The sequence below is a fragment of the Gracilinanus agilis genome, chromosome X, assembly GCF_016433145.1.
Source record: "Gracilinanus agilis isolate LMUSP501 chromosome X, AgileGrace, whole genome shotgun sequence".
Lineage (NCBI taxonomy): Eukaryota > Metazoa > Chordata > Mammalia > Didelphimorphia > Didelphidae > Gracilinanus > Gracilinanus agilis.
Genome location: NC_058136.1, coordinates 28,530,428 through 28,554,838, shown reverse-complemented (window position 1 = coordinate 28,554,838; position 24,411 = coordinate 28,530,428). Strand labels below are relative to the sequence as shown.

The 24,411-nt window shown below is 41.1% G+C and overlaps 1 pseudogene; it reads left to right on the top strand.

The window, feature by feature from the left end:
• The first annotated feature begins 2,830 nt into the window (after nt 1-2,830).
• Nucleotides 2,831-24,411, top strand: part of LOC123253616 — a 192,202-nt pseudogene continuing 170,621 nt past the window's right edge.

Genomic DNA, 24,411 nt, shown 5'->3' with positions numbered 1-24,411 from the left:
TGGCCGATGCACATTTCCACTGGTTTTAACATGTGTCATTGATCAAGACCTATTACCAAATTGTTGTTAGTTGCATTGGTGTGGTAGTTTTGAGTCTACATCCTCAATCATGTCCAACTCAACCCATGTGTTCAAGCAGTTGTTTTTCTTATATGTTTCCTCTCCTGCAGTCCTTCCTCTGAATGAGGGTAGCGTTTTTTACCCTGAATGCCTCAGAATTGTCCTGGGTCATTGCATTGCTGCTGGTACAGAAGTCCATTACATTCGATTTTACCATAGTATATCAGTCTCTGAGTACAATGTTCTTCTGGCTCTGCTTCTTTCAATCTGCATCAGTTCCTGGAGGTCTTTCCAGTTCACATGGAATTCCTCCAGTTTATTATTCCTTTGAGCACAATAGTATTCCATCACTAGCATATACCATAGTTTGTTCAGCCATTCCCCAATTGAAGGACATACCCTCCTTTTCCAGTTCTTTGCCACCACAAAAAGCGCAGCTATAAATATTTTCGTACAAGTCTGTTTATTTATGATCTCTTTCAGGTACAAACCCAACAATGGTATGGCTGGATCAAAGGGCAGGCATTCTTTTATAGCCCTTTGAGCATAGCTCCAAATTGCCAGCCAGAATGGTTGGATCAGTTCACAACTCCACCAGCAGTGCATCAATGTCCCAATTTTGCCACATCCCCTCCAGCATTCATTACTCTCCCCTTCTTTCATTTTAGCCAATCTGCTAGGTGTGAGGTGATATCTCAGAGTTGTTTTGATTTGCATTTCTCTAATTATTAGAGATTTGGAACATTTTCTCATGTACTTATTGATACTTTTGATTTCTTTACCTGAAAATTGCCTATTCATGTCCCTTGCCCATTTATCAATTGGGGAATGGCTTGATTTTTTATACAATTGATTTAGTTCCTTGTATATTTGAGTAATTAGACCTTTATCAGAATTTTTTGTTGTAAAGATTTTTCCCCAGTTTGTTGTTTGCCTTCGGAGTTTAGTTGCATTGTTTTTGTTTGTACAAAACCTTTTTAATTTAATATAATCAAAATTATTTATTTTACATTTTGTAATTTTTTCTAACTCTTGCTTGGCTTTAAAATCTTTCTTTTCCCAGAGATCTGACAAGTACACTATTCTGTGTTCACCTAATTTACTTATAGTTTCCTTCTTTATAGTCAAGTCATTCACCCACTCTGAATTTATCTTGGTGTAGGGTGTGAGGTGTTGATCTAAACCTAATCTCTCCCATATTGTTTTCCAAATTTCCCAGCAGTTTTTGTCAAATAGTGGAATCATGTCCCAAAAGTTGGGCTCTTTGGGTTTATCATACACTGTCTTGCTGATGTCATTTACCCCAAGTCTATTCCACTGATCTTCCCTTCTGTCTCTTCGCCAGTACCATATTGTTTTGATTACTGCTGCTTTATAGTATAGTTTAATATCTGGTACTGCTAGGCCACTTTCCTTCATATTTCTTTTCATTATTTCCCTTGATATTCTTGGTCTTTTGTTCTTCCAAATGAACTTTGTTATAGTTTTTTCTAATTAGTAAAAAAGTTTTTTGGTAGTTCGATAGGTATGGCACTAAATAAGTAAATAAATTAATTTGGGTAGGATGGTCATTTTTATTATGTTAGCTCATCCTACCCATGAGCACTCAATGTTTTCCAATTGTTTAAATCTACTTTTAATTGTGTGGAAAGTGTTTTGTAGTTGTATTCATATAATTCCTGTGTTTGTCTTGGTAGATAGATTCCTAAATATTTTATATTGTCTAGGGTGATTTTAAATGGTGTTTCTCTTTTTACCTCTTGCTGCTGTGATGTGTTGGAAATATATAGAAATGCTGATGTGTGTTTATTTTGTATCCTGCAACTTTGCTAAAGTTGTTGATTATTTCCACTAACTTTTTTTTTACCCTTGTACTTTGGTGTATTGTCTCATAGGTGGAAGATTGGTAAGGGTGGGCAATGGGGGTCAAGTGACTTGCCCAGGGTCACACAGCTGGGAATTCCACTAACTTTTTAGTTGATTCTCTAGCATTTTTTAAGTAGACCGTCATATCCCATTTTGGACTTTCTTTTATTCCATGCATGGTAGAATCTCAAAGGTTTTTGCTACAGACGTTAGGAAAGAAACAAACCTCCATTTTATATTGTCAAAAACAATAACTGTGGGAGAAACACAAGAATCTGATATTTCTGGACCTGGCTTTTGCCTCTGAATTCTGAGAAGAGCTGTGGCATGCATGACTCAAAGCATGCAGGATTCATTCATCACAAGAAAAAACAATGGTAAGTTCATAAGATACTTCAAACATCAACATTACTACTAATGAATTTTTTTTCTGTCCAGGAAAGTGAGTTCTTGTGGCCACTTTTCTGCTTTTTTATGCTAGCTCCTCTCATTGTAGAGAGCCTTTCTAAATAAATAGCCTCTTGCCTTTCTTGTCTTTTTTCTTCTGAGTGTGCTAACAGGCTCTCATCAGATTCAAAGCACTGGACATTTTGGCTTTTACCAACTATGTTTGTTATGATATAAATTACTTATACTTTAGAATCATGTCATGTTAGAGCTGGATGGGAATTTAGAGGTCATTAGTTCCACTTTCCCATTTACAGAGGAAGAAACTGAGCCTCACAGAAGAGGAGTGACCAGCCTTAGGTCTCATTGTGTATTGATATCAGAGCTTGACTCCAAATCCCCTTTCTACATGACTATGCCTCTAGTGTGACTATATTTCAGTTTGAATTCTCATTTAGGAGTTTCCCTTAAATCCTAGGAACCATGGCTGCATCTATTGTCTAAATGAAATACAGTGATGCCAAAGGAAGAACACTTTTCTCATCAGTGGACTGAAGGAAGAGACAGGAGATATCAGGCAGGTCAAACCACCACCACCTTGACCACAATCTCCTCTCGAATCCTACACGGACTGCTTAAGACCCTGAACCCAAAAGTTATGGAAATAGTGGAGTCACCCAATCTACCCCTACTTGCTTCCAGCCCAACCGTCACAGCCATTAATAAAGGGGGAAGTGATTATGGAGAGGAAGGCATCTTCCACATCCAACTGCCACCAAGAGTCAGTGGCAGCACCCAGGACCCAGCCCCCCAACCCTCAACCACCAGTCCTATTCCAGTCCAGTTCTCACTGCCTTCATCTAGGGTAGCAACTCCTGTGGAGGAGAGGCTAATAATCCCACCCAACTGCCAAATATCGGCTACCCATAGGGCAGGGATGGACAAGAATCCAGGTAAGTCAAACCACCATTGCCTTGACTGCCATCTTCTCTCAGGCACTGATGGAGAGAGCCCAGGACTCTTAGCCTGTGTGCGTTGGGGAAGAATAATGCTTCCAGCCTGATGCCACCAGTCATCGTCTTAGGAAGTAAACCCTGTGGAGGTACAGCCTGGCAGGGGCTCATGCAGAGCCTCCGGCCTCAGCTGCTGAAGACCTAGAAAAGCAGATTCTTACCCCCAAAGTCTTTGTCATTGTTCACTGGGCCAAACTTAGAAACCTGTAGAATTTTATCAGTGAAAATAATATTAAAGAAAAAGCTTTCCCATTTGTTTTGTTGCTGTATTCTAAGGACCTTGGGACCTCTGTAACTTATTTGCATATGAATTCTTTATGTGCTTGGTCTTCTGTTACAATGTAAGCTCCCAGAGAACAAAGACTGTATGGCTTTTCTGTTTCTATCCCTGGAGCTTTGCACATTTATTTTCGTGGTGTCCAACTCTTTGAGATCTCATTTAGACATAGTAAATGCTTAATAAATACTCATTCATTCAAAAATTAAAATTTTATATACTAATATGTATGCCTACCAATTTCATAATAAAAGAATACCTTTGTGGCCACTGAGGTACTTTACGATCCAACAATGCTGGTTTTCTTGTTGCTCCTCACACATGGGATCCATCTTCTGTTTTCATGTTCTTTCACTGGCTGTCCCTCATGCCTAGGATGTTCTCCTCTCCCACCTCCATTTTCTAACTTCCTTGGCTTCTTTCACAACTCAGTGCTAATCTCACATTTCCCGAGACCTTTCCTGGTCGTCCTTCCACCACCTAACCAAGGGCCTTCCTCCTAAGATTACAGCCCACTTACATTGTATACATTTTGTATGCACATAGTTATTTGCATGAGCCTCCCTCTTCCATTAGAACACTAGCTCCTCCAGAGTGTTGTTGTTGAGTTGTTTTTCAGTTGTTATCTGACTCTTTGTGACCCCATTTAGGGTTTTCTTGGCAGAGATATTAGAGTGGTTTGCCATTTCCTTCTCCAGCTCTCTTTACAGATGAGGAAACTGAGGCAAATAGGGTGAAGTGACTTGCCCAAGGTCACACAACAATTAAATGTCTAAGGCTGGATTTGAACCTAGGAAGATGAGGTTCCCTGCCTCCGCGTCCAGAGCTCTGTCCCCTGCACTACCACCAAGCTAGCTGCTCTTCCTTGAGGCTAGAGACCATGTTTTTTCTTCTCTTTGTATCCCCACCACTTAGCACTCTGCCTGGTTCATAGTAGGTGCTTAAAGCTTGTTGATTGACTTATTGGCTCCCAAGTTCACATGAAGGATCTTTCTAGAGAGCCTCTAGGCTCCAGAGTAGTATTCTTGAAGCATACAAAAGACCTTGGGGTGCCTAGATGGCAATAGCACTTGCTGCCAAGGGACATAGAAGGTCAGTCCAAAGAGAAGATGAGTTGATAACGTCCCATTCACAGATGGCAGTGACAGATATCTATGCTTACAGAATGCGAGAGAAATGGGATAGAAGACTTAGGAATATGCCACATTTTCTTTACTTAAAAAATGGAAATACTGTTGTAGGTTTGTCACAACAAAATTGTTGCCTTGGTAAGAAGAGGAACTACCTATCTTGGTAAAGTGCTACACAAAAGTTGTGTTTTGTAGCATTAGCTCTATCCTAGGGAAGTGGAGCCAAGGATTCCAGGCATAGTGGAGAGTAAGTATTTCACCTGGGCTAAGTGGCCTGCAGACCCTGAAGATCGGGCAGCACATGCCACTACTGTCCTTATTAATTGGTCTGAGTCAGCTCTCTGCTTAATGTGAATATAACAAATTTTTTAGGGACCTCTGAGCAACCTTTATTCCTGATACCTCCTAATACTCCCTGGGGCCCAGATTCATGATACTCTCTATTGGCTCAGCTCTTATCCCACTGGAAACTCCTTCCTGTTATGGCCTATTGTTATTAACTCACATAGAACTTAAGACATGGTAAAGAAAAACAGTTTCACTGGAGTACAAAAAATAAAATCATGCCACTGTATGTAGTATAGATGTCAGCAGGCACAACAATTACTTCCCTAGGCCAAGGCTCTCCTCTCCCAACCTTGGTCCAGGCCCAAATGACTGGGGTTACTTTCAGTTTTGGGTCTACTGGTTAGCCTACTCCTATTACGAAGCAACTCTTAATCTAGAGCAAACGGATGAGGTAGAGGTAGCACTTGCTCACTCCCACTGGAACATTGTAATCTTCACAGTCTAGAAACCCCAGCTATACTCCAAGGAACTCAGGAGACAATGGCTGCCCAAGGTCTGGAAGACCACTATTCAGATATCAATGGGATATTTGAAGTGAGGTAGACCAGTGCTCCAGCAGTCAAGCTATAATAGTACTCACTATCCAATAGGAAGGAGGAGAAAAGAAATCCAGAGGTTCCAAATCTCCATCAGGATGTGGCATCTTATGCTATTTTAGCCCCTTTGCTTCTTCCCCTTCTGTCATATTAATTCCTATGTCCAGTGATCATAGAAACCTCCTACCGCTCTGTGTGGATGAATACCCACAGAAAGAGTCCATGCCAGGTCTGCATCATCAGTTGCTATATTCCTTACATGAATAAATTGGGCATGAGCTGGGGTGCTTTGACAGTCTCTGGACAACTAGTGTTTAGTCCCTCAGGGAAGGGGTGTCCAAGTCTATTTTAAGGAATGTGGAAGAACAGTAGGGACGAGGCAAAATTTGTTATTCTTTCTGGGAAGAGGAAATGATACTGACTCTTTTGGATCTTAGGTCAGATGTGAAGCTACAGAGAAAAAGAAAAGGTGTGTGTGTGTGTGTGTGTGTGTGTGTGTGTGTGTGTGTGGACATTTCTGGGTGTTCTAAGTTCCTTAGAATCATTGGTACTGAAGTCTGCAAGATTGGGATGTGGTATGTCTAACCATTGTCCTTTTTTGATTTATAATTTTTTATCTCCAATCCAGATGAGTTTTAAGTGATTCCCAACTCTCTGGCTTCATCTCAACCAGGCCTAATGTTGCTGGGCTTGCCTTCAACCCTGCTTTCCCAGCTCTGCCTTTGTCACATTTGGTACTAGTGACAAGGCTTTTTTTCTCTAGGAATGGAGGACTGAGCTCAGATGGTGCATGTAGAGACAAAGCTAAGGCTGAATCTGGGGTCCCACTCATCCATACTCAGCTTCCCTCTTTCAGTGTTGACTGTTTATGACCTCCAGGGCATAGAACTATAGATGTTGCTGCTCCCATCTAGGAAATCCACACAGATACAGAGATGGACCAGAAATGCCTAGAAACCTCAGACCACCATGACTGTACCACTATTTTTAAATGGACTTCATCTCAGGCACTTTTTTCTCTGTAAGCTACTAAGTATGGGTAAGGTTAAGGAATTGGCCAGTGCCATTCTTCAGTATCTCCCCTGCTTAAATATTTTCCATAGTGCGTCCTGTTTGGGGTCAGTGCTTCTGAGAGTCATCTCTGGTTCACAGCTGCATCTGTGCTCCTCTGGCCATTGCACCCATTACTCTGCTAGAAGAACCAGTGCCCTCGTCCTAGCTCCTCACCCGGGACTTAGAAGCTGGCATTCCTAGATCTAGTGCTGATGCATACTGTCTGCTGATATCTTCTTTCTTTTCTTTTAATAAAACATAAACCATACTCTGCCCTGGAGGATTGTGGTCAATTCTAGCTACCACATTTTGGAAAGAATGTATGAAGAATATCTGGAAGAAAGCCACCAAGAATGGTGAAGGTTCTTGAGTCCGTCCACATGAGGTTCATTTGAAGAAAATGGGGATGTTTTGCCTGGAGTCAAAAAGTATTGAGGAGAATTTGGTAGCTGTGTTCAAGTCTTTAAAATATTGTGCTGTGAAAGAGGGACAGTATTTGTTGGTTTGGGTCCAGAAAGCAGAACTAGAAGCAAGCAAAGTGGAATGAGAGGCTATCTCCGAATGTTGTGGGTTATTCCTTCTTACCGGAGAGTTTCAAGTAGAGGTTTAGCCATCACTTCAGTGTTTTGTGCTGGAGATTCTTATTCTAATGTGGATTGGAGTAAATGACCTTTGAGGTTTCTTCTAACTTCAAAATGCTGTGACCTTGCGATATCTTTGACTGACTTGGCTATTCATTAAGGACGCTGTTAAGCTGAAGAGCATCCATAGCAGGGAAAGTAAGGCGATTAAGAGTTTTTGATGCTACATGAGAATCGGTTGAAGGATACAGGGATGTTTATCGTGGGGAACTGAATACTCAGAGAGGGTATTATAGCTGTCTTTAAGTTGTAGAGTCATGAGGAAGAGATGTCAGTGTTGTTCCACTTGGCCTCGGAGGAGAAAACTAGGAGAAGTGGGTGGAAGTTGCAAAGAAAGAATTGGATGACTGAAACTTATTAATCATGTTAAGTTCACCATGGTTTGGCCCAAGAAATAGTGAGTTCTTTCCCCACTACTGGAGATCTTCAAATAGAGGGCATGTAACTATTTATCAGGGATTTCTTGTATTAGGCATGAGTAGAATAGATGACTTGCTGAGATAACCTATCTCAAACTCAAATTCAATAACTGTAATTCTTTGATTTACCAGTCAGTTAATTGGTTGCTTCAACCAAAATGGTCAACAAAGCATTTGTTGGCTCTTTTAGACATCATTCCAAGCTGTACTTGAGATTCTTAAGCCTTGAGGCGACAATTTACCGTCTGGTTCATTTGTTCTCAATGTATTATCTTGCTTCCAAGGCAAGTCAGTGAGAAACTCATGATTAAGCTATAGAAAGGTAAACTATAGAAAATGGCCATTTCCATCTCCCTGGAAGTGTGAATCATGGACTGATTCCCCCCTCCCCCATGGCAAATTAACAGTCCTTTCTCCAAAGGTAAAAAGGCTGAACCCGCACATAATCCCAAAGGTATGCCCTCTCCGCTCCCTATGCTCCAGTTGCTCATAACACCAAGGAAATTTTCATTATGTCTGTTCAATATGCACCACCTCCCAACCTTCTCATTCCTCATTGTGACTGGACACTCTATTGGCTAGTTCCATCAATTAAAGTGTAGCAAAATGAAGTTGTCAAGAATACTATGCTGCACTTAAATTAATTGGATTTTCTGCTCTGAATTGGGAACATGAGAGACATATTAGATGGAACATGCCAAAATGCTAAGGCAGCATGAGGGACACCATCTGTCACAATATTTTTCTAGTTATTTTAGTCTCCTGTTCACTTAAAATTATGTTTGCTCAGAACGTGTATTTTCATAGAGGAAGCCTATTAAAGCAGGGGATATAACATTCATTATCCCATTCGTTCCTCCCTGTAGCTAGAAGCAGATAACCTGGATGTAATGAATCCATTTGGAAAGGTATACATCTAAACTCTCTAGTGCAGATGGCTACCAAGTGTCTTCCCTTCCACTGTTCTTCGTCCTTTCCCTTCTTCCTTCCCTTCTTTCCCTCAGGCTTCTTTCTCAAATTGGTCTCCTTCCCTCAAGGTGGTAGCAGGGAATAATAGAAATGGATAGAATTGGTGAATCAATAAAGATGGCCCCCAATACTAAAGGAATTCTATTAGCCCAAGCATTTCTGCTTATTTGACATTCTCTCAAATAGTTTCTTCTTGGGTTGTTCACCTTAGGTCAATACCCCAGCTTTACCCCTGCACCCCAACTTAGCCCATGCTGAATTGGCCTATGTAGTCTGGACAGAGACAGTTACTAGATTGTAGTTACATGCGTAGCTTTCTTTCCCAGTACCAGTCTGAGACTGAGAACCAAAGGTTTCCTTATCTCTTTTTTTGTGTAACTTGCACTAGTCATTCATATGCTGTTAATAAGCTCTGTAGTCATGGTATAATGCAGTGGTTCCCAAACTTTTTTGGCCTACCGTCCCCTTTCCAGAAAAAATATTACTTAGCGCCCCTGGAAATTATGAAACTATTTATTGAACTCAGAATAGAATGTAATACAAAAAAAAAAAAAAGTGTGGCCATTACCGCTTCCCCCTGGATCTCTGCAGCACCCACCAGGGGGCGGTAGTGCCCACTTTGGGAATCACTGGTGTAATGGAAGGAGTTCTGAAAGAGTGAAGTGGCCTGGCTTTGAATCTTGGCTCTGCCACTTAAAACCTTTGGGATCTTGGGCAATTCACTTGACTTCTTGACTTGGTTTCCTCATCTGTAAAATGAAGGGGTCAGCCCAGATGGCCTTTGAGTTCCCTTCACATTCTGAATCTATTCATTTCTCCATGCTTGCCCATGTACAATTCCCCTTATAAAAACTCTTCCTTAGCCGTGTGGTTAGGACAGAAATGAATCTAGATATATTTCAGAGGCATAATTCTGTCAAAGGGATTGTTAATTATACTATGTATTTTAAATAGGCTGGATGTTCTCAGACTTTTTGGTCTCAGGACCACTTTAAACTTAAAAATTATTATTCCTCCCTCACCCAAGAATTTATTTTCAGGTGTGCTGTATCTATAGATATTTGCTACATTACAAATGAAAACAGCTTAATATTATGATGAAAATAATTTGACCTTGCAGATCCCCCTAAAGGGATCCCTAGATAATACATTGAGAACAAATGAACTAGACATTCATTATGATTCATTATAGTTATTCATTACAGTTCATTACTAGACAATTATTTGGAAAGCCACCGAGTCATTTCTTTCTATACTGTCAAGCTTGATTCACCTTCCCTTTGTTTACCTCAAATTCTCCAAAGGTTTTCCCTGCACTGAAATCCTTTCCCTGAGGAATATTTCAGGGTAGGGTACAGTTAACACAGATTCTTCTGGGGGAAGAGTCAAAATGTTGACATTATATGGGCTCAATAAATTTTAAAGAACAAATACAGTAATAACGGCACGCTTAAGAAATGTGAGTTCAGCTTCTAAAATAGCTTTGCTAGGAAAATACTGAAATTGCCGTTTGGAAATGTTCTTTGAAAATGAATAATAACAGCTCATGTTTCTATAGTAGATGGTGGTTACATAGTGCTTTCGTGTGCGTTGTGACATTTTAGTCTCTGAAGCTGTTAAGACAAGCATTATCAACTCATTTTTACAGATGAGGAAACTGAGGCTTACACACTGAAGCAACACACTCACAGAATGTAAGAATTGGAAGAGACCTTTGAGGACATCTAATCCAACCCCTTCACATTACAGATTAGGACATGCCCAGGAATACATGGGTAGTAAAGGGTAGAGAAAGTAGTCAGTCTCAGGTCTTGTGATTCCAAGTCTAGTAGCCTTTTCTATCTGTTAAGAAAGTTGTAGCAATAATTATTTTTTTGAGATCCTTTTCTTGGAGGCTACTTGCAGTATTTTATCTTTGATATCTCTGCCTTTTTGCAGTGTTGTTTCTTAGTGTATTCAATTTGGTTGTTGTTTTTTTTTTTTTGGAAGGATAATGACCACTGGATGAATTATTCCTATTTTGCTCTCTGTCTCTAATAGTTTGGAGGATTTTTTTCTCTCTCTCTCAATATTTTTATTTTTCTAGTCTTTCTAAATTATTATAATGTTTCTTGTTGAATTATGATTGCTTCGTTCTGCTTTTCAGTGTAACGATGTCCACTTTTTTTCTCTAAGCTCTTTGTTTTCATTCTAAGTGTGCTAATTTGATATTTTATATCTTGTGTTAGCTTTTCTTTCATTCTTTCAACCCTTCTCGGAATCCTTGTATCCAACTTATTCTTTCTTCTGAGGTTCTACATGTGATTATTTTGGAGTTATTTATTTCCTCTAATATTTTATCTCGGAATTATTTTAACTTCTTAGTATTTCTTCATGGCAGTAGTAGTTTTCATCTCTTTGCTCGAATTTTTAGATTAGAACTTTGTACTAGATCCAGGCTCTGTTCCTCTTACATTGTCGAATGGTCTGGTTAGGCCTAGGCCCTGTTTCCCATTGTTGTTCCATTGTGAGAGGATGCTCTACAGGGGTCAGGTTTGGTCCTGCTGGAGTCCAGAAGGTGCTACCCTGTAGTCCTGGACAGGAGATTACCTGGGGCCAGGCCTTCTTTCACTGCCTTGACATGAGATCATATTCCTGGCCTTCAGACTGGAAGGTAGACTCCACTATTAGTACCAAGCCCCATCTACTGTCTTCATTTTCAGCTTCTCCCTGCTTCTTGGGGCATCTCCATCTACTTGTCCTAACCTTTGTCTGCTTCCCTTGTGTAATCTCCTAGTTGGACTTCATGACTTCACACCGTAATTCCTGGAGTGTCCTCCTCATATATTCTTATTATTTCTGTTGAAATAGTCCATCCAGATTTTATAGTCCAGCCTCCTAACTATAAAGTTTCCCCATCTAGTGGGCAAATAACTTGTCCGTAGTCCACACAGGGAGTAACAGAACAAGGAATGGGAACTATGTCTCTTCACTTCAAATTCAATTGGTCTCGGTTGAGTTGGGGTTTCTCCTTCCCATCTTTAGTCTTCCTTCTTGTTTGAAGTTGGATTTGAATGTTCTAACTAGTTGAAGGCTCGACTGCGCATAAACTTCTGATTTGGCAATCACTCCTACACTGGTACTCAGTTACAGGAAATATATTTAAAAAGCTACTTCGGAAGTACCTTGCCTTAAGGTAACTGAATAGAGAAAACGTAGAACCTCAGTGGTCTAATTGTATTATAATAGGACGTACTAATGGGCTCCCCTAAACACACTTAAGAAGGGTTTTGATGTACAAAAATAGGCTTATGATATTTGAAGGACTTGTCTGTGGCATTAAGTGTAACATACCTGCACTTTTTAAATTATAGAAATCTTGCTCAAGTGTATTGGATATGCGAAACCCAATGTAGTCAGGATTCTCAACTGGCATTTCAAATGATTCATAACATTTTCCCTGCTTCTTGCCCCAAGGAATGGCAAATTTTCCTTCCACGAGATTTTTATAACCAAGGAAATAAGATACCTTGGTTACATTCATAGCTTCCTCAAGAGGTGGTAGAAAAATATGGAATAGATGAAGAAGTATGCATATAGTCTTCACCAAAAACAGCACTGAGGTTGTGGCTACACAGGCACCAGATTGAAAACATTAAGCTGTGTTTTCAAGAAAGACAATGGTCCTTTGATGAAGACTTACTCCGTCCCAGGTCAAGTCGCTTACAGTTTTATACTACCTTTGCTCCATGTGGTTCCATAGGACTGTATTTAAATTTTACATTTGACTGAAATATGTACTGTAATCTGGTGAGTCTGTCCTGTATAAGAATTGTGAAATCGAAGACCTGAAGGGCAGTTGTGGAGATCCTCTTGATCAGTCCCCCCCCCCCTTTTTAAAGATGTGAAGCTTTTCTGATTAATACTAAAGAATTACAGCTCAGAGGTGGAAGGAACCCAAAGACCATTCTTGAGCAAGAGTATTCTGGGCAGTACCTAGCTCAAAATTTAGAAAAGTACAGTGATTTCAGGCTTGGAATTAGGATGTGATGAGATTCTCATTGGCCATGTAATCATTAACCAAAGGATGTTTACTCAACAATAAAAATGGGTGACACATTAATTTCAGTGGTTCCCAGACTTTTTTGGCCTCCCGCCCCCTTTCCAGAAAAAATATTACTTAGCCCCCTGGAAATTAATTTTTTAAAATTTTAATAGCAATTAATAGGAAAGATAAATGCACCTGTGGCCATCACCGCCTCCCTGGATTGCTGCAGCACCCACCAGGGGGCAGTAGCGCTCACTTTGGGAATCACTGATTTAGATGGACGTGACTCCCCTCTTCTCTATGTCTCTTATGAAAACAATGCTCAGTTAAAGAGGTATGTTGACTTTCCCAGTAATGGAGATTCAGTCAAAGGGGTGGAGATCTGACTCCTCCTAGCCTGGGCTTTATATTCCTTAGGTGGTCAGGAAGCCACAACGATTCAAATTCTAGACCCCCAGACTAATCAATTCTCAAGGAGAGTCTCTTTGACTCTTTAAAGAACAAACCACTCCCTTAGCCTACATAAAACAGATGTTATCTACACCGGTGAGGAGTTCCCCATTACCTTCTTAAACAGACTTTTCTACTTGTGGATAATTCTCATTTTTAGGAAGTTTATCCTTACTTCAAGCCTAAATTTGCCTCTTTGCAGCCTTCTCCCATCACTCTAGTTCTCTATCTGAGACCAAGCAAATTATACATCCCTCTCCTTCACAAAAATATTTGAAGGCAATTTTTAGGGGTTACCCAAAGGCTAGTTTGGTGTTAGAATGGCCCTAAAAGTACCCTGGCTTTTAAATTGCTCTGACTGGCCTATATGGAGACCAACTACACATCTTTTAGCATAGGAGGCCACACTAGGCCACACTTCGGGTCATTGGTTTTGGGAACCGCTTACTATGTCCCAACCAATGGAAGTAGAATTTCATCACGTCCAGTCTCTCAACTCTTTCCACTGAGAGAGATGGGGTTGATAGAGAGGGCACTCTTTTAACAAGTAATTGGTAAGAGACAACCAGAACTAGAACAGATTTCATTAGTTGAGAATGAGATAGTGTCAAGTCTTTTACCCAAAGATCCATTCATTATCCTTGTTTCACACACAACTGATTAAACTCTGTCACAACTTATCTCTCCCAGACCCATTTCAAAAGTAGCATGAATTTTTGATAGTAACATTTCTCTGCTGCTCCTGTCTCCTCAGCAGTGCTAGGCTTGATGTTGTAGCACACATTAAAATAGGCAGCTGGTGAGTGGGTGAATTTGTGATGTAAAACAAAAATACTAGAGAGGAAAATTTAGGACAAGTTTTAAACTCATTACATTGACCTCCTCTGTCCCTGGGAAAATGGTTTAGCTGGCCCTTGAATGATATAGCCATACATTTGGATGTGGAAGGGCCCTTAAAGTCATTTTTCTCATTCCTCATTTTGCAGATGAGGAAACTGAGGATCCTAAAGGTAGATGACTTCCTCATGGTCACACAGGTAACAAGTGTCAGAACCAGCATTTGAACCTAGATTCTCTGACTCCAAATCTAGTGCTTTTTCTATGAAAACATCTATACCTGGTGCTATCACACCCTTTATTGATTTGTCAATTAAGAGGTCATTGGTAACTTTGGAGAGATGAGTGATGAAGCCAGAAGTCAGACTGCAAATGGATTGAGGAACTAGTGAAAGGAGAGGCAGTTGAAGCAGCACGTGTAGGAAATTTTTCAAGGAGCTCAGCAGAGGAAGGGAAGAGATATGAAGAGTAGTAGCTTTTGGGGATGGAAGAGTCTACAGAGGGATATTTTTAGGCTAAGGGAGACTCGGGCATGTTTGAAATTAGTAGAGAAGGAACTACTTGAAAGAGGTAGAAGATTAAGAGAGGAAGGATGACTGAGAAGATGGGAGGTAATGATACCAAAATCCCATAGTTGGCCTAGACAAGAAGAAACAACAGGAGATGATCAAGGAAATCTGAGATTAGGATGGAAGGTGTTCATGTCAAATGGCCTCACATTTTTCTGTAGAGTAACGAGCAAGTTCTTTAGCTGCAGGGGAGGTGCTCAAGAGGATGTGGAAGATTTGAAGAGAGAAGAGAAGTCTGGCATAGTTTCTTTGGAGAAAGAGATAGAGAATAAAGTAGGGAAGAATAACAGGACTACCTTATTTCATTCAGAGCCCAGTTAAAATTGGAGAACAAGAATTTGTCGTGTACCCAGTCACCTGAGTTGAGAGACTTCCAGCAACTGTGTTCAGTGACTCGTAAAGGAAGATCAGAGAAGGAAGATGGCTGGGGATATCCAGGACTGAGGTTTGGCAAGAGATGAACAGCAACAGGATGATCATAAAGGGATTCAAGATCAAAAGACAGCATAGAGTTGAAATGGCTGACTGCCTCAGAAGGTATGGGAAGGCACAATTGGTGCTGGACAGAACATCTGGTGATGGAGCATTTGCCAAGACCCATAGATAGAAAGAGTAGGAGAGAAAGATGGCCAGAATGAAGGGGAGTTTTGTTCACTGTGTTGGAGGAATTCCAAAGGATGCAGTGTAAAGGGTAGACAGGGGGGTAGATATGAGGAAGGTGAGAATGAGAGAACATGATGCAAAGTTTAGGACAGTTTTCTCCTAGATGATCATTAATTAATTATTACAGGAAAAGGTAGAGAAATAGGAGAAGCCAAAGGGGGTAATAGTGGGTGCCTGTGGAGGGAAGTCTCTCCAAAGGGTATTGCAGAAGGAACTGGTCTGAGTCTATGTCTGTTCCTTCACTTGGATGGCTGGGAGAAGAGAGTCGGGCTTTGGGAGATAGAGTAGGCACTGGTGCCCTCCTCCCCCCAGATTGGCAGAAGGCCCTGGCAAGCGTCTGGGGCCTGCTGGGGGCTGGTGCTTATACTCTACAACTTGTTGGTGGTTGGTGGAGCCAAAAGACCATGCCATCTAATCTCATAAGGTTGTTGGGAGAACTCATCAAATTTCTCAAGGACTTTCTTTATATATTCATTTATTCATTCAACCAGCATTTATTAAAAATCCACTCTGTGCAAGGCATCGTGCTAAGTACTAGAGGAATATATAGGTACAAAAAACAACCAATTTACTTTTTTTTAAATTTTTTAAATGTTTATTAATATTCATTACTTTTTAGGAAGGGAAGAAAGACATAAAATAAGTGGAGTAAAAGGTAGGGATCAGAAGTGTAATGAAGAGAGAGAGAAATAGAACACAAACACTTTCCCATTAAGATAAGGGCAGGACTTCATGGAGATAGCATTTGAGTTGGGCTTTGAAGGATGGGTAGAATTTCAATCGATTGGTGTTTGTGCCAGGGATGGTGTGTGTGTGTGTGTATGCACACGCATGCACGCACACACGAGTGTGAATCCCAGGCATAGTATGCTTCAATTCTAGGGAATAGTGTGACCAAAGGCACCGATAAAAGCAAAGTTTGGCCAGACCACTCAACAGGCGATCTTTGTGAAGGAACTCAGCCTGAATTTCGGCTGGGATGACGCCGTGGTGTTTGGAAAGTGACAGAGCTTTATAGGAAGATTATATTCAAATTAATCCTCAGAAATATGTACATTTTCCAGCAATTTCTATTAGCTTACCAGTTCCCATCAAGGCAAACAATAAGCTTCACCCTAGGGAGCAAGAATAGTGAATTTGACGAGAAGAGATAGGAATAAATGTGAATGCCCGAGGAGCAAAGGCTTAATGTACAAACATTTAAAGCAATATAAAAAAACCAACTGATAAACCTCCTTCCCTACTACTGCCACATTACTATAAAATAGGACAATTAGAGGTAGCTCTAGGCACATGCAACATGGAAATTGTTGGATTTAGTTGAGACTTTCCGTAAGTCCCCAAACTCTAGGATTTAAGGAGCCTACGTTAAAAAAGAAAGCCAGACTCCTATAGTCTCCTGCCTAACGGTACAATACCCCAAGCTTCTAGTGCCAGACTCTTATAAATACAGCGAAGGATAAGTCCCCATTCTAGACTGGTCTGTGAGAGAATGCTGTACCTCCCATGCACTCCCACCTTCTTCTTTTTTTTTTAAACCCTTACCTTCCGTCTTAGAGTCAATACTGTGTATTGGTTCCAAGGCAGAAGAGCAGTAAGGGCTAGGCATTGGGGGTCAAGTGACTTGCCCAGGGTCACACAGCTGGGAAGTGTCTGAGACCAGATTTGAACCCAGGACCTCCCGTCTCTAGGCCTGGTACTCAATCCACTGAGCTACCCAGCTGTCCCCTCCCACCTTCTTTTTTTTTTTTTTTTAAGATTTTTTTTTAAACCCTTGTACTTCAGTGTATTGTCTCATAGGTGGAAGATTGGTAAGGGTGGGCAATGGGGGTCAAGTGACTTGCCCAGGGTCACACAGCTGGGAAGTGGCTGAGGCCGGGTTTGAACCTAGGACCTCCTGTCTCTAGGCCTGACTCTCACTCTACTGAGCTACCCAGCTGTCCCCTCCCACCTTCTTTTAATAGTGCTTTGATGCAGTGGAATCCCAGAATTCCAGAATGTTAAGAGTTCAAAGTCATCTCAATGATTTTCTAGCCCAGGTGTGGGTTAAACTGGAGTCCTCAGACTGTGGCTCTGTTTCGGGTGGGGGGTCTACAAATTTAAAGAAATTGATAACTGTCTTTAACTGTAATTGGTTTCCTTTCCAATCGTAGGCATTTTATTGGAGGCATTTGGAAACATCATTTGGAAAAGAGGCCATAGGTTTCAGCTGATGGCTGAAGTGGTTCATGACATAAACATAGTTAAGAATTCCAGTTCTAGTCTGTCCATTAAAAAATAATTCTCACTACAACATATGTAGGCCCCAAAAGAAATGATTGATTGGGGAGAAATCTTTGCAGTACATATCCCTGGGAAAACTATATATGTTTTTACACACACACACACACACACGCACACACACGCACACACACACACACACACAATGTGTGATATATAAGCAACTAACGGAGATGCATGTAACCAAAAGACATTTCCCCATAGTGGACTGATCAAAGTACATGAATGAATAGTTCTCAAAAGAATAATTGCGGAGGGCAGCTTGAGAGCCAGGCCTAGAGACGGGAGGTCCTAGGTTCAAATCTGGCCTCAGATACTTCCCAGCCGTGTGACCCTGGGCAAGTCACTTGACCCCCATTGCCTACCCTTACCACTCTTCTGCCTTTTTTTATTTTTATTTTTATTTTTTATTTTTAAAACCCTTACCTTCCAGAAGGTAAGGGTTTTAAAAATAAAAATAAAAAAGAATAATTGTGAACTATTAATGATCAAATGAAACACTGATCTATATCACTGATAAGGGGAATGCAAATCAAACTAAGTAAGATTTCAGTCCCCATCCAATACATGGACAAAGATGACAAAATATGGAAATAGTCGACGGTGGAACGGTTGGGTGAGTTAATTAATGTAGTGTGTGTGGAGTTGTGAATTGGTTCAACCATTCTGGACATCAATTATTCCTGGAAGGTGACTACACTGTTTATACCCTTTGACCCAGAGATTTCATTGTTAGGCATAACCTTCGAGGAGGTAAACGAGAAGAAAAATCCCCATATGCCCCCGAATGTTTATAGCAACAGCTTTTGTTTTAGCAAAGAATGACTAAGTCAGTGCCTATTAACTGCTGGATGGCTAAACAAGTGGTATATGAATGTAATGGAGTGTTTCCCTATAGTGAGAAATAATTTAAAATGATTACAGAGAATGATGAGAAGACAGCAAAGTAAAGTAAGCAGAACCAAGTAAATAATATACACAATGACAAATAATAATTAGTATTTACATATCGCTTAAAGATTTTCAAAGCACTTTACAAAGCATCTCATTTTATCCTCACAACTATCCTGGGAGGTAGGTGGTGCTATTATCCTCATTTTACAGTTGAAGAAATTGAGGCAAACACAAGTTAAGTGGCTTGCCCAAGGTCATATAGCTAGCATTTGAGGCTGGATTTGAAGACAGGTCTTTCTGACTGTAAGCCCGGCTCTCTTTCCACTGCCGCCATTTCCTCTGGTCTACAACAGTGTGGATGGGAAGAAGATGAATAAATAATCAAAACTGAATGCTATGAAATTAGGATGGCTAAGTCAAAAGAAGAGATATAAGAAGGTACCTTCCCCCGTTTCTTTGCAGAGATGGGCAATTATGAGTGTGAAATGACTGTATGGGCACACCTTGGAGATATTGCAGGTTCATTTCCAGACCACCACATGAAAGCAAATAGTGCAATCAAGCTAGCCACAGAAATTTTGTTTCTCCGTGCATATAAAAGTGGTGTTTACACTACACTGTAGCCTCTCAAGTGTGCAATGGTATGATGTCTAAAAAAACCAAAGCACGTACCTTAATTAAAATACTTTATTGTTAAAAACAATCGAGCATCCTTTGAGCCTTCAGCAAGTCATAATTTTTTGCTGCTGGAGGGTCTTGCCTAAATGTTGATGGCTGCTGACTGATTGAGGTGATTGAGGTTGCTGAAGTTCAGGGTGACGGGGGCAATTTTTTAAAGATGAGACAAAAATGAAGTTGGCCACATCGATGGACTCTTGGACCCCGAAGAGACTACTGTAGGGTTATTAATTGGCCTAATTTCATATTGTTGTGTCTTAGGGAATAAGGAGAGAGACAGGGCCGTAGCCAGTTAAGTAGATCAGTCAGAACACATACAACATTTATGGATTAAGTTCTCCCCAAAGCAATTACAATAGTAACATCAAAGAGCACTGATCACAGGTCATCATAGCAGATATAATAATGATGAAAACATTTGAAAGAGTACGAGAATTACCAAAATGGGACATAGAGACACGATGTGAACACAAGCTGCTGGGAAAATGTTACTGATAGACTTGCTTGATAAAAAAAAAATGTCCTATTTGTGAAGGGCGATAGCACAATAAAACAGAGTATGTGGGGTTACTTGGTTTTACTGAACTTTTTCCCCACCCCTGCCCTTTTGTCTTTTGTTCTTTTTTAATAAGTGATGGCCCTCTTGGAGGGGAGGAGGAATATAATGGGAAATGCAGAAATTAAAAAATAAAGGATATCTGTAAACATGTTTTAAAAATAACACGTGACCAACAGGTAGTCATCCAGTGTCTCTGCTTGAAGACCTTAGTGAGGGGATCCAGCTACCTCCCAAAGGCAGCACGTACTGTTTATGGAGTACTCTCACTCTTAGGAAACCAAGGTGAAAATTTTCTGTTTGCAACTTGTATTAGTTCTTCTCTCAGGGGCCAATCAGAACAAGGCTAATCCTTCCACATGACAAGCTTTCAGGTACCTGAAGACAACCATCATATCTACACAGGTTTTGTCTTCTACAGACATCATGTCCCCAGTTCTTCCAACTAAGATGGATGATAACCTCGGATGGAGAGAAGGGTAGGCGACTTTTGTCCCTGGAATGAAATTCTCAGAAAGCTAGAAAAAACCATCAGTCAGCTGTCTGAAAGTTTTGAATAAGAAGAAAAAGTAACTCAAACCATGGGATGGGGATGGGGGGGGGCGGAGCAGAAGAGAAGAATGGCCACCTCGGGCAATTTGTCCTGTGAGCTGTGTCTTATTCTTTTGGAGAGAATTGAAATTATTGATTCTCTCCATAGACTCTGATGTAGTTCTGCTCACACATCCCGATGTTTTCGAGGCTCTGTGCTGGGGAAAAAATGGAATCTTTTGGTACCTGCCGTGTTCATTTCTTACTCATGAACACTTTCAACTTGCCGTGTTGTGGTGAGAACAGCACTTTCTCACCTCTAGCAGGTATGCCTGGGTGATTTTGCCTTGGGATGGGGATAGTATTGGATATATTGGAGGCAATTTTTCCCTAGTACTTTAAAAAATAAATTATTCTGGTTCTCAGTGTAACTTGCAGTCATGTGATAAACATTAACATGTCCTTAAAAAAGGAGAGACATTACTGGAGTTTATTTTTATTTTATTTTTTTAAACCCTTAACTTCTGTGTATTGGCTCCTAGGTGGAAGAGTGGCGAGGGTGGGCAATGGGGGTCAAGTGACTTGCCCAGGGTCACACAGCTAGAAAGTGTCTGAGGCCGGATTTGAACCCAGGACCTCCCGTCTCTAGGCTTGACTCTCAATCCACTGAGCTACCCAGCTGCCCCCATTAATGGAGTTTAGAACTACTGGTTTTAAGTGCCTCATTGCTGAAGTAGATCGTGAATCTGGAGACATTTTTTAGGACTTAACAGTCGAAGATGGGTCTGAGTACTATATGTACATATAGTTTTACCGGTCAGCATCTACTTCTTTGTGATTGCTTAACTCGGCTCTCATAGTAGGCCAGGAATTTTCAGGGTGTGGCACACTCACTTTAAATGTGTAAATCATGGCAACTCAGTGGAAATGCACATCTGGTTTAAAGAGCATCAGGCGTCTTAGGTAGAGAAAGAAGTATAGCAATAGGGTGTGGAAGAGAAGCCAGAGCCATCTGGAGAAGTGAGGAACACCGCTGTTGGCTTAGCCAGTGGAATTACATGTGGCTCTTTATGATGAATTTATCAGGAAAAAAACACATAGGTAGGAAAGAAAATGGAAATGAATATCCTATTAAGTAGAATTGCAGGTTATTCACAGAAATATTATACATACGTGTGACCTTTACCAAAGTCTTAATCAGGATGTAGAGGGGCCTTTGGGTTCTTTAAGGCTGTACCAGTCAAGCACAAATTTTGGCAGTTGCTACCAATCAAGAGAGTCCTGATCTCTAGGCCAGATCATGGATTGTAGATCTTGTCTTGCTGGTTAAGTTGAGAGGGGTGCATTGCCAGGTTGGCCACAGCAGATATATTTTTCAGCAATTATCAAAGATCATCCACTAAGATGTAGAGGGTTTATAATTGGCATCCATGGAGGGAACACCTACCCAATGAAATCACTCTTCGTTTAAGGACCAAATCGTTACCCAGATAAGACAAACAGTGCTTGACTGTGGGAGGGAGAGGGACTTGAAACCATGTCTTTTTTTAAAATTTTATATATTTTTTAAACCCTTAACTTCTGTGTATTGACTCTGAGGTGGAAGATTGGTAAGGGTGGGCAATGGGGGTCAAGTGACTTGCCCAGGGTCACACAGCTGGGAAGTGTCTGAGGCCAGACTTGAACCCAGGACCTCCCGTCTCTAGGCCTGGCTCTCAATCCACTGAGCTACCCAGCTGCCCCCGAAACCATATCTTCTTGGCTCTCTTTTAGTCTACCTTGCTGCTGCCTCTCTGCTCTCTATTGACTGTGGCTGGCTATTCATTTTCTTAGGATGTCCTTCTGGGCTGGATTGTGTAGGAATCTGGCCAAGTCTTAGAGGACCACATCTCCCAAGGGGACATTCTTTCTTCTTCCTCCAAACCCCTGGAGCAGTGTAGCTGGTGGATAGAGGGAACCCTGCCTTCCATACTTGGTAGCTCTGTGAAGGTCATTTCTGTTTCCTCAGCCTCAGTGGCCTCATTTTTAAAATGAGGACAATAAAATCCTGGAATCTACCTCACGAAATATTTGTGTGGCTGAAATGAAAGAATATGTTATCTTTAGGGAATATATTACCTCAATGTGTAGCTTTCGAAATACCAGCTATTTTGATGGTACTTAACACACATGGGTTTATGGGGGGGTCTATGATTTCCTTAGAGTGGGGATCTGTCTGTGTGGCAGCCCCCTCCCCCCAATCAATCCCCCCGTGACTTCTTTAGTCAATAAATCCTAGGGGACCGTCTGTGGCAAATACATGTTAAATGACTTACCCAGAGTCTCTATATGGCTTGTAAGCGTCAGAAGCAGGATTTGAACCTGGGTTTTCCTGGCTCGTAGGCCAGTAGCTATGCCAAACTGCTGAAGTTGTTTTTGTTCTTGTCTTCTTCATCCTACTGAAACGAGGACTATTAAGTGGCAGCATAATGGTAGAGAGAGTGCTAGATCTGGAGTCAAGAAAACATGAGCTCAAATCCAGCCTCATGTGAATTTGAGCTAGTCCTTTTGCTTTCCAGGATAAAAGTGCCCATGACACTTGCCTCATAAGGCAGGGTTCAAATGGGTTAATGTAAGTAGTACTATTTAAATGTCAGTAATTGTCATTATTATTCATCTGTGTGGTTAAAGGGCAGCTAGGTGGTATAGTGGATAGAGCACCAGGCTCGGGATCAGGAAGACTCATCTTCCAATCGAGCCTCAGACACTTGTAGCAGCTATATGACCCTGGGCAAGTCACTTAACCCACTTTGCCTCAGTTCCTTATCTGTCAAGTGAACTGGAGAAGGAAACGACTACCCATCCTAGTATCTCTGACAGGAAAACCCCAAGTGGGTTCACCAAGAGTAGAACATGACTATGAATTGGAGCTGGAGGAGACTTTGAGGTCTAGTCCTCTCATTATTGAAGCCTAGAGAGAGTAAGAGACTCGCCCATGGTTACAGAAGTCAAAAACAATACAGGAAGGATTCGAATCCAGGTTCTTTGACGTCCGAGTTGGTCAGTTTGATTAAGAACCTACAGATTTCTAGAGGAAATCACCTAGGCCATTTATTAACTGTCTTAAAATATTTAATTGATGCTATTTTCTCTTTTGAGTCATTGTCATGCCCCAACGAGGCCTTGCCCCCCCCCACCTCTGAACCCTTCCTTGCAACAAAAATGTAGTCAAAGCAAACCAACACACAATGATCTAAGCGATTTTACAAAAGATCAGAGGTCTCTCTGCCTCAAGTCTTTCCCCACTCTAAACAGTCCTTCACACAGATGCCAGATTGATTTTCATAAAATACAAGTTTTACCGCATCACCCTCCCTGCCCTAACTCAATAAACTCTAGTGACTTCTTATTACCTCCATGATCAAAAATAGACTCTTCTGTTTGGTGTTTAAAGCTCCCTGAGACCTGGCCCTTCCCCACTTCTCTAATCTTTTCAGATGTTACTCTTCCATCAACTCTGTGATCCAGCCAGACTTGTCTATTTTTGACATGCACAATGCCCGAGTTCTCATCTCTGCCCCTCATGCCTAGAATGCTCTTTCTCTGTACCTCTGCATCTTAAGAGTCCAGCGATTTCTTCAAGGTTCAGCTCAAGGGCCACTTTCTACAGAAGTCTTTCCTTTCCTAGACTTCTACTTCTGGGGCCTTCCCCTTGGAAATGAGTCTCCATTTTTCTGTTTCTCGTTTGTACCTACTTTTATGTTTGTCTCCCCCATTAATGATGATTATGATGATAGCCAAAATTTATATAGCATTTTAATGCCAGTGTTGTCTTTTCCATTAGACCGTAAGGCCAGGATCACACAGCTAGGAAGTGTCTGAGTTCAGATTTGAATTCGTATCTTCCCGACTCCAGACCCAGCCCTCTATCCACTGAGCCACCTAGCTGACTAATGTATAGACTATTGGCCTTCATTTCTATTTGAGTTTGCCACTGCTGGTGTCAGGCCTGTTATTAGAGTCAGGAAAACCTGGATACTAATTTTTATAATAATTCTATGACTCCAAGGGAGATTCGGGCCTAGCATTCATTCATTTCAATAACTAATATCCTTCCTTTCTTTCTCTTTTTTCTTTCTCCACCTCTCTTTCTCTTGCCCCTTTCCCTCTGTTTTCTCTCCATTCTCTCTCTCTCCCTCCCTCTCTCCCTCTCTCCCTCCCTTTCTCCCTCTCTCTCTTCCTTCCTTC